Raw genomic sequence first — 17,500 nt, forward strand, 5'->3', positions numbered from 1 at the left:
CTGGCGTATCTCCTGGGTCCTCGAAAAGGTATTTGTGTCCAATTTTTCGAAAAAAAAACGATGTTTTCGTAAAGCCATGACTTACCACAAACTCGTGAATTCTTGCCACTTCAGTGGTACTGGACAGGTGCAGTAAATATATTTCATCTGTAAATGTGCAGTAAAGTGACCCACTGTGCCTGGAAAGTGCTGTTTTGGTGGTCGTGTGTTGCCCTTTGTCTCGCGCGCATCTCCGCGTGCACCACGTGCTTTTAGAAATCCGTTTCCATCCGCGTAGCTTCAGTCGTTATCTGGCTTTCAAGTACACGGCTGTGTTCTCCAGGTCTTCCTCCAGCGGACAGTGTGTAAACATGTGGGTTTTCCATTGATAGTTTAAAAGATACAGGCAATCAAACCGAAGAACGCGTGGTAACCACGTGGCGACCGGAAGTTGCCGATAATCATCCAAAGAGGGGGTGTTCGGAGAAGTTCAACACCACCGATTGGTAAACGTTCTTGTACTCTATCTGACGACATAGAGAAATTGTGGCGTACCTTTTAGAATAGAGCTATTAAATTGATTTTTCCTATGGGCGCGCACACGCGTCGTCTTTCTTCCGCGCCTATGCAGTAATCCGTTTGCATCCGCCTGACGGTAGCTGATAGCTGTTTTGAACGCATGCACTGCTGTTCCCCATGTGTTTCTCTATCCAAATATGAACAGAGAAGTGTACATTCTTTTGTGTGTTTAGGAGCTATAGGCACTGTAAGTGACGACATCGGAGCGGCCACGTGTCGGACCGCGCGCACACTGCGTTTTCTGTAGTAATCCGCTTGCATCCACGTGACGGCTTTCGGTAGCAGGATTGTACGCATGTGATAGTGTTCTCCATGTATCGTGCTATCCAGTGATGTAGAGGGAAGCACGTTTTTCCTTGTGAGTTCAATAGTACTGCCATTGCAAGCAAAGATACCGAAACGACCGAATGGTGACGGGAACTGCAGATTTCTGCGGCCAAATCCTGCCTGTAGGAAACTATCAAACACGTGTTCCCGTACGCCTTTTCATCCTCTATCGGTTGACGTAGAGAAATAGTGGTCCTTCTGTCATAATATAGCAGTGGAGCAGTATTTCCTTACGGCCTGCGCACACGCGCGGGCGACCTGTACTGCGCGGCACGCTGCGCGAAGAAATCTGTTAGCAGTGGCTTAGCGACGGTCTCTAGGGGAAACTCAAGACAAGGCGAGTGCTATATGGTTCATCTACTGGCAGATGGAGTGTAAAATGCCTTGTTCTCCGACCATAGTATAGCAGCTATTGTCATTCTTCTTTCGTAATCGGAAGTCACATAGCCGAAACTCGAAAGCTGTAGTTAGTGAAGTGCTCTCTGTTCCTCCACGTTTCTCATTTCTTCAATGAGTAGGGCTCTTATTGCAGAACTGACCCTCTCGCTCGGCAGTCACCAATGACACCAGCCTTTCTGTTGACGTGTTATAGTCTGCCCTCACATTTCCTGCAGGTGGTATAATTATAGCCTGTCCCTACATCCTCTGCTGTCTGTTAGGGTAAAACACTATCAACATGAGAAAGATCGCGTGCAACATGTGTCTGTAATTATGAAACTGTGTAACTATGTGTTAGGTTAGGATAGTAAACTGAAAAGAAAAATCGAGTGCAGTGACAGCTCTCATGCATGAACATCGATGGAAGGAAATCGATCAGGCTGAGCAGGTGTTTAATATTGTGTAAATGTGTGTTTAGGTTAGGAAATGGAACTGAAAAGATAAATCGTGTGCTGTGACAGCACCTTCGTTGTTATCATTTTGTCTGTAGTTTGTATTTCTCCCTCTCCCAATATGTGTGTCTTATTGTTTAGTCCATGCTAGGTTAGGAAATACTTTCAGAGAAGTTAAGTCGTATGTACTGTGTAGCTGTCAGCTCTGCATGAACGTCGACGATAGGAAATAGACTCCTTGGTTTTTAGCATCGTACGTTACATAGGGCCCTTATACTTCTCATGTTATTATTAGGTTAGTAACTCTACTTTCTTTTTTTTTTTTTTTTTTTTATCTTAGGTTATAGAACTCTAGTTACATAAGAAATATCATGTAAATGTGTGAAGGTGGAAGAGGATAGTGGCTGGCACCTAGAGCAAACTTGCCATATAAGTTTTCTGTTCCCTGAAGTGTTCTCATCACAGGTGGAAGTCTAAGCCCTAAGGAAGAGAAGAGCTCTGAAAAGCCGCCCCAAAATGGGGCCCAGTAAAGAAAATGTAGATATAGGAAAGGAAGTGGGCCGAAATTCCATGAATCCAAGTGACAAGGAAGGAGCTAAGACATGTACCGACCTACAAGCAATGACAAACATAAGAGAAGAGATGGAGGCGTTTCTGTTTAACGAGAACAACAAGATAAACAATGCCCAGAAGAAATTCATACTAGGGAAACTGTCAGTATACGAGCAGATACTGAAGAAATATGAAATGGATATTCTAGAGCTCACAACAGAGCTGAGATGTGTCAAGGCTACTCTAAATACATCTCCTGTAAAAGTCGAGAGCTATGCCAGCAAGGCAGCGGCACAACCATCCATACCAAAAAACGAGCCCAGGAAGACCCAGCAACCAAAAATTCTCATGATCAAACCAGCAGAGGGAGCTCAGAAAACGGACAAAGAACTTCAAGAAACAGTAAGGACGCTAATCGCCACTTCACTAAAAGATGTAAGGATCTCAAAATGTAAGGCAGTAAAAGACAAAGGCATTGTTCTTGAGGTCCCAAACGATCAGGATGCAGAAAAAATAAGGAAGTGTGGAGACATAGCTCAGTCCGGAATTGCTATATCAGATCCAAAGAAAAGAAATCCAAAAGTAATCATTTTCGACGTCCCAAGACAGACAACAGAAGAGGAGATGAAAACTGAGCTGTTTGAAAGAAACCTCTCCAGGCTCAACACGTCTCAGGAAGAAGTTATGGATGGCATCAAGGTGCTGTTCAAGACTGGCCCAAAGGAACGGGAAGATGTAAACTTGGTTTTGGAGACAACACCAGAGATCTGGAATAAGCTAACACAGCAGGGCCGTGTCTACATAAATTGTACCTCACACAAAGTGAGAAACTACAACAACATAAACAGGTGTTTTAAATGCCAGGGACATGGACACACAGCTGCAAAGTGCACGAGTGCAGAAAACACCTGTGGTCACTGCGCAGCATCTGGACACACCTACAAGGACTGCCCAACGAAAGATCAGCAAGCACACTGTGCAAACTGCAAGCGTGCTAAGAAGCCACACAACCATGCCGTAACAGAGAAATCCTGCCCAGAATATAACAGAGTGAAGGCCATAATAACCTACAGAACTGATTATGGCCAGTAGGGACGATTCAGTTCTGCGAACTGGAAGAAGACAAGGGACTGGCACACAGAACAATGTCATAAGGATTCTCCAAATAAATGGGCAAAGGGCAAAAGTAGTCCCTGATCAACTGGCACAGAGGGTAAATGAGGAGAATGTGGATGTGCTGTTGATACAGGAACCCTACTGTATAAACAACAAAGTAGTAGGCTATCCCCCAAATTACCAGCTCATGTATAGCGCCAAAGATGGAGCGACAAAGGCAGCTATAGCAGCTAGGTCACAGACACTAACAGCAATGCAGCTCACAAATTTCTGCAACAAGCACATGGCTGTTGCTAGTGTAAGTGGGAATTTTGGCGAGATTTATGTAGTTAGCCTCTACTGCCAATATGGTTCACCTATAGATCAGTTCCTCCAAGAATTGGAGGTCATCCTGGACAAACTGAGTGGGAAAGCAATAGTCATAGGAGCTGATACAAATGCCAACTCACCAGTCTGGCACAGCCAAACAACAGACGAGGCAGGCAGAAAGTTGGAGGACTTTATCTCTCAACATGGTCTTCTGGTCATAAATGAGAGATCGCAGCTAACTACTTTCAGTGGGCCCAATGGGGAGAGTAATATCGATGTTACTATATGTACACCCTTAGCTGCCAGAATGCTGTGTAGGTGGATGGTCCATGAGGAATGGACATCAAGTGACCACAGGGCGATCACTTATGAGGCCAGAGTACCCCAAAGAATGAGGGCAAAAGAAGAACTCCCAAATTACAATACAAGCTGTGCAAAGTGGTCCATTTTTGATAGACAGCTCATTAGTGCCACAGAGAACTGGCTACAAAATCCACAGGAGGGAGTCAACGAAAAGGTAAACAGACTGCAGGTGGCAGTCTATGAGAGCTGTAAAAAATCAATGAGAAGGAAGAGACAGGTGCAAAATCCAGTACCATGGTGGAACACAAAACTAGCAAACCTGCGGCGGGATACCATGTCTGCACGGCGATTACTACAACACACACGCAAAAGCGGAAACGAAACTGCTCTGGTAGCTGCAAAGAGCAACTACAACAAAATTAAAAACAGGTTCAACAAGGAAATAGCCAAGGCGAAAGAAGAGACATGGCAGAAGTGGGTCTCTGACTGTGACAAAAACGATCCATGGGCCATAACGAGAAGGGTACTCCAGCCTAAATACGGCACAGAGAATGTAATTAGCAACATTAAAACTGGGAACCAGACTCTTACCATGACATGGGAAGAGACTATAAAATCACTGCTCCAAACCCTCTTACCTGACGACGATGCGGATCAGGATACTGAAGATCAGCTAGTTGTGAAACTCGAAAACGAGAGTTACAACAATGTGGAGCTGGATCCAGACTTTACAACTGAGGAAATAGGCGCTGCTATTAAGGCCTGCAAACCAGGAAGAGCAACAGGTCCTGATGGCATTGATGATGCAGTGATCAAAAGAGTATGGCATACCAGCCCTCACCTCCTTTCAGAGATATACAACACCTGTCTACGGGAAAGGAGAGTCCCAGAAACATGGAAGAAAGGAAGAGTGTGCATACTTCTCAAATCGGAGGACAAACCAAGGGATGAGCCAAAATCATACCGCCCAATATGCCTTCTCCCCATCCTAGGGAAAGTCCTAGAACGGCTTATTGTAAATCGTCTTGAGAAACGATATGAGGAATCGGACCTGAAGGCCCCAAATCAGTTTGGCTTCAGGAAAGGTGCATCAACAGAGATGGCCATTAGGCAAGTACTAAGCCACGTACAATGTGAGGAGAGGTACGTTGTTGTAGTGTTTGTAGATATAGCAGGCGCCTTTGATAACCTATGGTGGCCCAGCGTTATGAGGCGACTAAGACAAATCCAATGCCCACGAAACCTGTACGACCTGATGGGAGATTATTTTAGGAACCGAAAAGTGATGGTGAGCAGCAAGGCTGGTGTCGTGGAGAAATGGGTCACAAAGGGTTGTCCACAAGGCTCCATTTGTGGCCCATTCCTCTGGAACCTCGTCTTTGACGAGATGGTTGTCGAGAGGGAGGGCGAGCAGTGGGCAAAGGTGGCCTACGCAGACGACCTGGCAATCATAATTAAGGGGCAAAGTAGGAAACAAATAGAGGAACGAGCAAAAACAGCATTAGGCGAAGTCAGCAGGTGGACGAGACAGAACAAGCTTGCAATATCCCATCACAAAACAGTCGCCATGACCATCAGGGGCACTTTCGATAGGCACAGACCGCCTACCATACCATTTGAGGGCAAGAATATAAAGTTTGTCCAAGAGTTCACATATCTGGGAATAACCCTTGACGAAAGACTGTGGTTCACACCTCATGTGAGGAACATTCAGAAGAAGCTGGGTGAAGTCTCAGGTACACTCCTGAGGGTGACCAGAACAGAGTGGGGTCTGCAAAAGAAATCACTAAAACTAATATACCAAGGTCTCTGTCTCTCTGTTTGCAGGTATGGTGCAGCAGCGTGGGCAGATCGGACGAAGCACCGGTATGTCAAACGCATACTAGACTCAATCCAACGACCATTTCTTTTACAGATGACCAGAGCCTGCCGGACTGTGTCAACTGATGCTCTCCAAGTACTCACAGGGTGTATGCCACTTGATCTGGAGATAGTCAAAGCAGCCTTGCTATACCATACCAAACATGGAATGGCTGGCTCGGTTGCTGGGTTCCAGGTTCCAAGAGCTGTCATGGGGCAAAACCCTAGATCTATTGCTAACAAACATATAAACTGTATGTTGCAGGAAGAGTGGCAGGAAAGGTGGAACAGGACACAGAATGGCAGGGAAACTTTTAGCTGGGTACCAAATGTGGAACTATGGCAGACAGGCTGGCGTGGGGGCTTGGTTCCACCATACTCCCTGACATGTCTTCTGACAGGCCACGGTCTGAAAAAGAAAATATATGAGCTGGGAATAGAAGACAATGGCAGATGCACATGTGGCGAGGAAGAAGACTCAAATCACATAGTCTACACCTGCACACTATACAACGAACCCAGAGAACAGCTTATGGGGGTATTGGGACCTGAATCCATCAGGTCAAAGGAAAATCTATTAAGGACAAAAGAAAGCTACTTAGCGATAAAGGAATTCGCAGAGGAAGCTTTCGATATTCGGGAAGTTGCGAGGATACTGCATAACACAGAGTAAGTATCACGATTTACTCCAGAAAAATCAGGAAGCGACCGAAGGAAGCTAATCTCAGCCTAGGGGAACAACAAAAGTTTCGAGACCCAATGATTCCGAAACAGCCCTAAATTCTTGGACACTTGGAGGACCATGGCTGAGAGTGGAGGGGTGAAGAGCTGCCTCTCAAAAAAAACCACCAATGATACCTCTACATGGATCCTGGGACACCAGTGGCAAGTAGGGTATGTCGGAGGGTTAGATGACCACCTGTATGGTCAGAAAATGGCTAAGATCCCAGGAAACTGGTGATCGACAGCATGTGGGCCTCGCCAGCCTGGGAACTACAGGTTGTCCCCCTGGGTCCCCTCATTTGTACGAACATGCTGTAAGTGGATGCTATACTGCTGACGAAAGGGTCGCCGTCAGCAGTGGCGGCGCCGCCTCCACGTGGTTCCCCGTGGGCACCCCAAAGGGTGGCTAAAGGCGCTCTTCAAATGGAAGGTCCATTCCCCCAAAAATGGGGGTAGTTTTTGCAAGCTGGTTCCCTTTGTCGTGGTGGAGTTGGTTAGTGGACACGTGGGGGTGGACTTGAAGGGAGGATGAGCAGTAGCTCAGGGATCCCTGATGATATTCCACCTCTGGAAAGGGGAAACCCATCCCAGAGCTGCCATGTATGATGCTGTCCCTATACATGAGCCGCGACCTGTACCACTTACGAGCGAGAGACGCGATCGCGTTGCTCACTGTACGGCGTCCGATACCGAGCCATCAGCATGTCGGTCCCCATTCGCGTTGCACTCGCACTCGCACTCGCACTCGCAGTCGCAAAAACGTGGGGCAAATATATTACGCGGAAGAGTTATAACAGACCGAGCCCCACTGCATGGGGGGAGTCTTTGTCACTAATGTACACAGATGGAACATTTTGGACTGGAACCAGATTACCCGTACACACGGCGCTGATTAGTAATCAATGCAGAGCCATCAAATTACAGAATATATATACAACTGTCCGTATACATGCTGAAAGAGTGTGCCCACAATGGGAACCACACGTCAGCCAGACACTCTCATCACGCACCACTCTCTGCTTCTAACGGGCGCACATACAATATGTAAGCACCAGCATGGAACAACATCCAGTGCATCCTCTCCGCCACATTACACAATCCACACTCTCACAACCAGACCAGGAGGTCCATGCGGAAAATAGAATATCCCCCCCTTTCGACATCCACCATTGCGCAGATAAGGCACCAATACCCACACATGTCCTATACAACGGTGCACCCAACATCACAATAGTACCTCCTGTCACAGCCCACAAACAATGACCTGAGTCAAAGACACAGGTCTGACACAAGCATAGAATTGGAGCGCCGCCTCTAATAAGCCAAAGGTGCATCCTGACGTGACAAATCTCATCATGTCACAAGCATTCACTTACTATAATCACTATCAACGAACGTGCCGCCCCCGCCCCCCCCCCCCTACACCTTTCCTTACAACAACGTGTAACCTAACCTAACCCATGTTGTGCCTTAACCTAACCCATGTTGTGCCTTAACCTAACCCATGTTGTGCCTTAACCTAACCCATGTTGTGCCTTAACCTAACCCATGTTGTGCCTTAACCTAACCCATGTTGTGCCTTAACCTAACCCATGTTGTGCCTTAACCTAACCCATGTTGTGCCTTAACCTAACCCATGTTGTGCCTTAACCTAACCCATGTTGTGCCTTAACCTAACCCATGTTGTGCCTTAACCTAACCCATGTTGTGCCTTAACCTAACCCATGTTGTGCCTTAACCTAACCCATGTTGTGCCTTAACCTAACCCATGTTGTGCCTTAACCTAACCCATGTTGTGCCTTAACCTAACCCATGTTGTGCCTTAACCTAACCCATGTTGTACATTAACCTAACCCATGTTGTACCTTAACCTAACCCATGTTGTACCTTAACCTAACCCATGTTGTACCTTAACCTAACCCATGTTGTACCCTAACCTAACCCATGTTGTCCCCTAACCTAACCCATGTTGTCCCCTAACCTAACCCATGTTGTCCCCTAACCTAACCCATGTTGTCCCCTAACCTAACCCATGTTGTCCCCTAACCTAACCCATGTTGTCCCCTAACCTAACCCATGTTGTCCCCTAACCTAACCCATGTTGTCCCCTAACCTAACCCATGTTGTCCCCTAACCTAACCCATGTTGTCCCCTAACCTAACCCATGTTGTGCCTTAACCTAACCCATGTTGTGCCTTAACCTAACCCATGTTGTCCCCTAACCTAACCCATGTTGTCCCCTAACCTAACCCATGTTGTCCCCTAACCTAACCCACGTTGTCCGCTAACGTAACCCACGTTGTCGCCTAAACCTGCTCTGTAATTGTTATACGACTCGTTCAATTAGTGTAGTGTTGCCCACCCGCAACCCTCGCAATATAGTTCGCTACTCGCACTGCCCGCTCCCCTGTGTATCGCTTCATGTTAAACACCTTGCAAGTCTTGCTGACTTTCCACATGCTCCTGCTGTACACTGTAATGTGGATGGCAGCAGGACGTACATGCCGCCCCCCCCCCCACCCCTCCCCACGTCCCCACGTCCCCACCTTGCCCCCTGCCTTCGCAAGCTGGTTGGTGACAAGTTTGCATGTTCAATGCCCTTCGCATGCGACGTACGCAGGCTACGTTGTGGTGCGGCCTGTGTCAACTGTCCGCTGATGTCGTACGCGTGAACCACAATCTGTACTGCACATTCGTCCTTATGTACTGAATGATACATCGTGGCACATGTGTGACCGTACAACGACTGCGCCCAAAAACGGCGGACCATACAGTGCAAATATTGTGCACGCAGCTACGTGTCGTCTCCCTATGAGAGCTGGATTGCAGTGTGGTACGCCATAGAGACGTGTGGGAGGAACGGACGCCGTGGATGGCGATCAGCAAGAGCTGTCTGTTGATGTATTCGGACCTAGTCGTCTCTCCTCACACACCGTGATGGCATGGTGCACCGCGTTCCATATCTGCGACATGCTACAGAGGCCGGTTGACAGTCGTTCGAGCAATGGACATCGCATACGTACGGGGGCCACCTTCCACGTATTGTCTAGGCGTGCACATTTTGTTGCGTGTATGTGGGCAGACGTAGTGTGGCGTGACACCTGACACAGGCATGCAATAATCGTTGAAGTTGCAAATGGCGATGGACGCCTGCGTTTTCTGGTGAAGTTACGCAAATGAAGAAATGGTAACCTGTTGTGGTGCGGTTGTTCTCGCTAGGGGTGAATCGGTGATGGCGACGATAGGTTGAGGTACTAACCGGTTGTTCCAGCGATACCCACCATGCCGACGAAACTGAACGGCATCTGGGTGTGAAGCGATACGCGGCGGTGGCTGGGTGGGACCGTCCCCGGCCGGTGAGGGGGCGCCTCCCGGCGTGCTGGCCGCGCGGTGCGTGGGCGCACGCGCTACAGCCGGCTGGTGGGGGCGGCCAGTGGCAGGCGCGCCGGCCGACGGACGCGGCAGGCGTCGCAGCTGCGCGCCGGCGCACCCTGCGCGCGGCGCCGTGCGGCCAAAGTAGGTCCTCGCGGGCCCGGTGCGAAGCGCGGTGGACATCTTCAGTGTGCTGGTCCGATTGAGGACTGTGTGCGTTGAGGATGCGCCGCCGCCCGGCGCTCGGCGCCGCGACGCCGTCTGCTGCTCGGTCGCCCCAGCGGTTCTCGCTGGTGGTTTGTATCGCAGCTGTGCGGATGTGTTGGCGCGTGCGCTGTGCTGGGAGAGTTCGCTTCGGCACCCAAGTGGGGCTTTTGTCCTTCTGTGGCGCTGGCGTTGGAGCTGCCGGTCACCGTAGGTGGCGCGTGTTGTCTCCCGCCGGCAATGCCACGACAGCACGCTCCCGGGCCTCTGTCGGCAGCGGCAAGCTCAGTTGGGAGCACGGGTGGTCGCACCGAAAGCGTCTACTCGCCTAACTCCGGGCGATTGCGCCTCTCTCGAACCCGACCAAGTACTTGGGACGGCGCTGCGCGCCGCCGGGACCTGAGAGGGTTTCGAGGTGTATTGTGCAGGGGAGCTCAGCCTCCTCCTGTTTGCAGAATGATTGAGCGGACGCTTGCGTGTTCGCGCGGGCCCCCGGGACACACTCCCGGGCGGCCGGCTGCTCAGCTCTAGTTGACGCAGCTCCCTGGTTGATCCTGCCAGTAGTCATATGCTTGTCTCAAAGATTAAGCCATGCATGTCTCAGTACAAGCCGCATTAAGGTGAAACCGCGAATGGCTCATTAAATCAGTTATGGTTCCTTAGATCGTACCCACGTTACTTGGATAACTGTGGTAATTCTAGAGCTAATACATGCAAACAGAGTCCCGACCAGAGATGGAAGGGACGCTTTTATTAGATCAAAACCAATCGGTCGGCTCGTCCGGTCCGTTTGCCTTGGTGACTCTGAATAACTTTGGGCTGATCGCACGGTCCTCGTACCGGCGACGCATCTTTCAAATGTCTGCCTTATCAACTGTCGATGGTAGGTTCTGCGCCTACCATGGTTGTAACGGGTAACGGGGAATCAGGGTTCGATTCCGGAGAGGGAGCCTGAGAAACGGCTACCACATCCAAGGAAGGCAGCAGGCGCGCAAATTACCCACTCCCGGCACGGGGAGGTAGTGACGAAAAATAACGATACGGGACTCATCCGAGGCCCCGTAATCGGAATGAGTACACTTTAAATCCTTTAACGAGTATCTATTGGAGGGCAAGTCTGGTGCCAGCAGCCGCGGTAATTCCAGCTCCAATAGCGTATATTAAAGTTGTTGCGGTTAAAAAGCTCGTAGTTGGATTTGTGTCCCACGCTGTTGGTTCACCGCCCGTCGGTGTTTAACTGGCATGTATCGTGGGACGTCCTGCCGGTGGGGCGAGCTGAAGGCGTGCGACCGCCCCGTGCGTGCTCGTGCGTCCCGAGGCGGACCCCGTTGAAATCCTACCAGGGTGCTCTTTATTGAGTGTCTCGGTGGGCCGGCACGTTTACTTTGAACAAATTAGAGTGCTTAAAGCAGGCAAGCCCGCCTGAATACTGTGTGCATGGAATAATGGAATAGGACCTCGGTTCTATTTTGTTGGTTTTCGGAACCCGAGGTAATGATTAATAGGGACAGGCGGGGGCATTCGTATTGCGACGTTAGAGGTGAAATTCTTGGATCGTCGCAAGACGAACAGAAGCGAAAGCATTTGCCAAGTATGTTTTCATTAATCAAGAACGAAAGTTAGAGGTTCGAAGGCGATCAGATACCGCCCTAGTTCTAACCATAAACGATGCCAGCCAGCGATCCGCCGCAGTTCCTCCGATGACTCGGCGGGCAGCCTCCGGGAAACCAAAGCTTTTGGGTTCCGGGGGAAGTATGGTTGCAAAGCTGAAACTTAAAGGAATTGACGGAAGGGCACCACCAGGAGTGGAGCCTGCGGCTTAATTTGACTCAACACGGGAAACCTCACCAGGCCCGGACACCGGAAGGATTGACAGATTGATAGCTCTTTCTTGATTCGGTGGGTGGTGGTGCATGGCCGTTCTTAGTTGGTGGAGCGATTTGTCTGGTTAATTCCGATAACGAACGAGACTCTAGCCTGCTAACTAGTCGCGTGACATCCTTCGTGCTGTCAGCGATTACTTTTCTTCTTAGAGGGACAGGCGGCTTCTAGCCGCACGAGATTGAGCAATAACAGGTCTGTGATGCCCTTACATGTTCTGGGCCGCACGCGCGCTACACTGAAGGAATCAGCGTGTCTTCCTAGGCCGAAAGGTCGGGGTAACCCGCTGAACCTCCTTCGTGCTAGGGATTGGGGCTTGCAATTGTTCCCCATGAACGAGGAATTCCCAGTAAGCGCGAGTCATAAGCTCGCGTTGATTACGTCCCTGCCCTTTGTACACACCGCCCGTCGCTACTACCGATTGAATGATTTAGTGAGGTCTTCGGACTGGTACGCGGCATTGACTCTGTCGTTGCCGATGCTACCGGAAAGATGACCAAACTTGATCATTTAGAGGAAGTAAAAGTCGTAACAAGGTTTCCGTAGGTGAACCTGCGGAAGGATCATTACCGACTAGACTGCATGTCTTTCGATGTGCGTGTCGTGTCGCGCAACACGCTACCTGTACGGCTCGCAGTAGCCGTGCGCCGCGTGCGGAACCACGCGTGCCTCTCAAAACTAGCGGCAATGTTGTGTGGTACGAGCGCTGAAGCGCTGGAGCGGCTGGCGTGCGGCACCTGGCGCCTGGCGCCGGTTTTGAATGACTTTCGCCCGAGTGCCTGTCCGCTCCGGTGTGGAGCCGTACGACGCCCGTCGGCCGTGAGGCCGTTGGACACAGAACGCTGGAACAGGGGCCGCCACACGCCTCACTCCCGCCTATGCGACCGTCTCGAAAGAGGCGGCGGAAACTGAGAAAAGATCACCCAGGACGGTGGATCACTCGGCTCGTGGGTCGATGAAGAACGCAGCAAATTGCGCGTCGACATGTGAACTGCAGGACACATGAACATCGACGTTTCGAACGCACATTGCGGTCCATGGATTCCGTTCCCGGGCCACGTCTGGCTGAGGGTCGGCTACGTATACTGAAGCGCGCGGCGTTTGCCCCGCTTCGCAGACCTGGGAGTGTCGCGGCCGCCTGTGGGGCCGGCCGCGTCTCCTCAAACGTGCGATGCGCGCCCGTCGCCTGGCGGTTCGCATACCGGTACTTTCTCGGTAGCGTGCACAGCCGGCTGGCGGTGTGGCGTGCGACACCTCGTACAACGACCTCAGAGCAGGCGAGACTACCCGCTGAATTTAAGCATATTACTAAGCGGAGGAAAAGAAACTAACAAGGATTCCCCCAGTAGCGGCGAGCGAACAGGGAAGAGTCCAGCACCGAACCCCGCAGGCTGCCGCCTGTCGTGGCATGTGGTGTTTGGGAGGGTCCACTACCCCGACGCCTCGCGCCGAGCCCAAGTCCAACTTGAATGAGGCCACGGCCCGTAGAGGGTGCCAGGCCCGTAGCGGCCGGTGCGAGCGTCGGCGGGACCTCTCCTTCGAGTCGGGTTGCTTGAGAGTGCAGCTCCAAGTGGGTGGTAAACTCCATCTGAGACTAAATATGACCACGAGACCGATAGCGAACAAGTACCGTGAGGGAAAGTTGAAAAGAACTTTGAAGAGAGAGTTCAAAAGTACGTGAAACCGTTCTGGGGTAAACGTGAGAAGTCCGAAAGGTCGAACGGGTGAGATTCACGCCCATCCGGCCACTGGCCTCCGCCCTCGGCAGATGGGGCCGGCCGCCCGCGCGGAGCAATCCGCGGCGGGGTCGTGTCCGGTTGCCTTTCCACTCGCCGCGGGGTGGGGCCGTTCCGGTGTGCGGTGGGCCGCACTTCTCCCCTAGTAGGACGTCGCGACCCGCTGGGTGCCGGCCTACGGCCCGGGTGCGCAGCCTGTCCTTCCGCGGGCCTCGGTTCGCGTCTGTTGGGCAGAGCCCCGGTGTCCTGGCTGGCTGCCCGGCGGTATATCTGGAGGAGTCGATTCGCCCCTTTGGGCGCTCGGGCTCCCGGCAAGCGCGCGCGGTTCTTCCCGGATGACGGACCTACCTGGCCCGGCCCCGGACCCGCGCCGCTGTTGGCTCGGGATGCTCTCGGGCGGAATAATCGCTCCCGTCAGCGGCGCTTCAGCTTTGGACAATTTCACGACCCGTCTTGAAACACGGACCAAGGAGTCTAACATGTGCGCGAGTCATTGGGCTGTACGAAACCTAAAGGCGTAATGAAAGTGAAGGTCTCGCCTTGCGCGGGCCGAGGGAGGATGGGGCTTCCCCGCCCTTCACGGGGCGGCGGCCTCCGCACTCCCGGGGCGTCTCGTCCTCATTGCGAGGTGAGGCGCACCTAGAGCGTACACGTTGGGACCCGAAAGATGGTGAACTATGCCTGGCCAGGACGAAGTCAGGGGAAACCCTGATGGAGGTCCGTAGCGATTCTGACGTGCAAATCGATCGTCGGAGCTGGGTATAGGGGCGAAAGACTAATCGAACCATCTAGTAGCTGGTTCCCTCCGAAGTTTCCCTCAGGATAGCTGGTGCTCGTACGAGTCTCATCCGGTAAAGCGAATGATTAGAGGCCTTGGGGCCGAAACGACCTCAACCTATTCTCAGACTTTAAATGGGTGAGATCTCCGGCTTGCTTGATATGCTGAAGCCGCGAGCAAACGACTCGGATCGGAGTGCCAAGTGGGCCACTTTTGGTAAGCAGAACTGGCGCTGTGGGATGAACCAAACGCCGAGTTAAGGCGCCCGAATCGACGCTCATGGGAAACCATGAAAGGCGTTGGTTGCTTAAGACAGCAGGACGGTGGCCATGGAAGTCGGAATCCGCTAAGGAGTGTGTAACAACTCACCTGCCGAAGCAACTAGCCCTGAAAATGGATGGCGCTGAAGCGTCGTGCCTATACTCGGCCGTCAGTCTGGCAGTCATGGCCGGTCCTTGCGGCCGGCCGCGAAGCCCTGACGAGTAGGAGGGTCGCGGCGGTGGGCGCAGAAGGGTCTGGGCGTGAGCCTGCCTGGAGCCGCCGTCGGTGCAGATCTTGGTGGTAGTAGCAAATACTCCAGCGAGGCCCTGGAGGGCTGACGCGGAGAAGGGTTTCGTGTGAACAGCCGTTGCACACGAGTCAGTCGATCCTAAGCCCTAGGAGAAATCCGATGTTGATGGGGGCCGTCATAGCATGATGCGCTTTGTGCTGGCCCCCGTTGGGCGAAAGGGAATCCGGTTCCTATTCCGGAACCCGGCAGCGGAACCGATACAAGTCGGGCCCCTCTTTTAGAGATGCTCGTCGGGGTAACCCAAAAGGACCCGGAGACGCCGTCGGGAGATCGGGGAAGAGTTTTCTTTTCTGCATGAGCGTTCGAGTTCCCTGGAATCCTCTAGCAGGGAGATAGGGTTTGGAACGCGAAGAGCACCGCAGTTGCGGCGGTGTCCCGATCTTCCCCTCGGACCTTGAAAATCCGGGAGAGGGCCACGTGGAGGTGTCGCGCCGGTTCGTACCCATATCCGCAGCAGGTCTCCAAGGTGAAGAGCCTCTAGTCGATAGAATAATGTAGGTAAGGGAAGTCGGCAAATTGGATCCGTAACTTCGGGATAAGGATTGGCTCTGAGGATCGGGGCGTGTCGGGCTTGGTCGGGAAGTGGGTCAGCGCTAACGTGCCGGGCCTGGGCGAGGTGAGTGCCGTAGGGGTGCCGGTAAGTGCGGGCGTTTAGCGCGGGCGTGGTCTGCTCTCGCCGTTGGTCGGCCTCGTGCTGGCCGGCGGTGCAGGATGCGCGCGCCTGCGCGGCGTTCGCGCCCCGGTGCTTCAACCTGCGTGCAGGATCCGAGCTCGGTCCCGTGCCTTGGCCTCCCACGGATCTTCCTTGCTGCGAGGCCGCGTCCGCCTTAGCGTGCTCCTCCGGGGGCGCGCGGGTGCGCGGATTCTCTTCGGCCGCCATTCAACGATCAACTCAGAACTGGCACGGACTGGAGGAATCCGACTGTCTAATTAAAACAAAGCATTGCGATGGCCCTAGCGGGTGTTGACGCAATGTGATTTCTGCCCAGTGCTCTGAATGTCAACGTGAAGAAATTCAAGCAAGCGCGGGTAAACGGCGGGAGTAACTATGACTCTCTTAAGGTGGCCAAGTGGCGGCGGTGTGGCTGCATCCGGACTTGGCTTTTCGAAGTGCGGTCTTGATGTAGTCGTGCTGCTGCTGCGAGGTGCCTTCCTTGGGTTATAGTTACAGGGAGAGTGATGCGCAATACATGGGCCTAGCCCTCTTAGCCTCTCCTCTCCTGCGGTCTTCTCCCCTTCTCGTGGGCCCGCTGATTTTCGCAGAGTGGAAGACCGCACCAGGGGCTTGGGGGGGTTACCAGCCCCCCCTCGCACTATCCCTTTTTTTAGTTGGGGGCAGTAATCAGAGAATAAGTGGTGGCCCTTCCGCTGAAGGTGCCACCCCAACTCCCCCAGCACCTAGCCGGCCAACCGGCCGTGCCGAAAATCTTGTAACTTTTGCAGCTGAATACACCTGTAGTGAGTGCCACCGCAGCTTCACCACCAAGAACGGTCTCGGGGTCCATCGCCGCCGCCAACACCTTGCGGCCGCCAACGCGGAGATCGTCACGGAGAGGCATCGCGCGAGGTGGACGGAGGAAGAAGTCCTGTCGCTCGCCAAGGCAGAGGCCGAACTGTTCCTCGAGAGGGACGCCCGGTTCTTCTTTGTAAATCAAGAACTCATCAGGATGTTCCCCGACCGAACGCTTGAGGCAATCAAGTGCCGACGGCGGCAAGCTGCCCACAAGCAGCTTGTCCGCCAATTCATGGAGGCGCTTGAGATCGGTCGGGGGGAAGAGCCGGCGTCCCGCCGGGGAGCAGCGAGCCCGCTGCCTGACGCGGGCGAGGCCGCTGCGCCGCCCGTCGACGCAGCCGAGGACTTCGCGGCCGACACCACCGGGCCGCCGCCGGAGGGGCCGACTGACGCCGCCATCTGGGAGCATCTGGCGGGGCTACCCGCTTCCGCCCAGCGTTTCTCTGCCCTGGATCGTGTCATAGGTCTGGGGCGGGGCACGCCGCCCGATGTCATCCTGGGCATGCTCCCGGATGCCCTTGCGTCGGTCGGGTCCAGAGGGGAGAGATCGATCACCAGGACACAGCGGCCGCGCCAACCATCGAAGCGGCCGCCTGCCGCGCCGCCGACGCAGAAGCGCAAGCGGCGCCGCTGGGAGTACGCGAGAACGCAGGATGCCTTCCGACGGTCGCGTGCACGTTGCGTGCGCGGCCTCTTGGATGGCACCCTGCTCCAGCCGCCACCTGCCATCCCTGGTCTGCTGGACTTCTGGGCGGACCTCTTCACCAAGAAGCCCATCTCCACCGCGGGCTTCATTCGTGACCGCCTCCTCCCGCACTCAGAGCCTGTCGCTCTCGAGTGCATATGGGGGCCGGTCACACATGAGGA

The 17,500-nt window shown here is 53.1% G+C and overlaps 2 non-coding genes and 1 pseudogene across 2 annotated transcripts; all 3 read left to right on the forward strand.

Moving 5' to 3' along the window:
• The first annotated feature begins 10,695 nt into the window (after positions 1–10,695).
• On the forward strand, positions 10,696–12,604 carry LOC124772940. Its single transcript, XR_007014391.1, has one exon. It is a non-coding gene; the product is annotated as a small subunit ribosomal RNA (ribosomal RNA).
• A 351-nt stretch (positions 12,605–12,955) lies between these two features.
• Positions 12,956–13,110, forward strand: LOC124772948. Its single transcript, XR_007014399.1, has one exon. It is a non-coding gene; the product is annotated as a 5.8S ribosomal RNA (ribosomal RNA).
• A 188-nt stretch (positions 13,111–13,298) lies between these two features.
• Positions 13,299–17,500, forward strand: part of LOC124772599 — a 7,963-nt pseudogene continuing 3,761 nt past the window's right edge.

Source organism: Schistocerca piceifrons, unplaced genomic scaffold, assembly GCF_021461385.2.
Source record: "Schistocerca piceifrons isolate TAMUIC-IGC-003096 unplaced genomic scaffold, iqSchPice1.1 HiC_scaffold_943, whole genome shotgun sequence".
Classification (NCBI taxonomy): Eukaryota; Metazoa; Arthropoda; class Insecta; order Orthoptera; family Acrididae; genus Schistocerca; species Schistocerca piceifrons.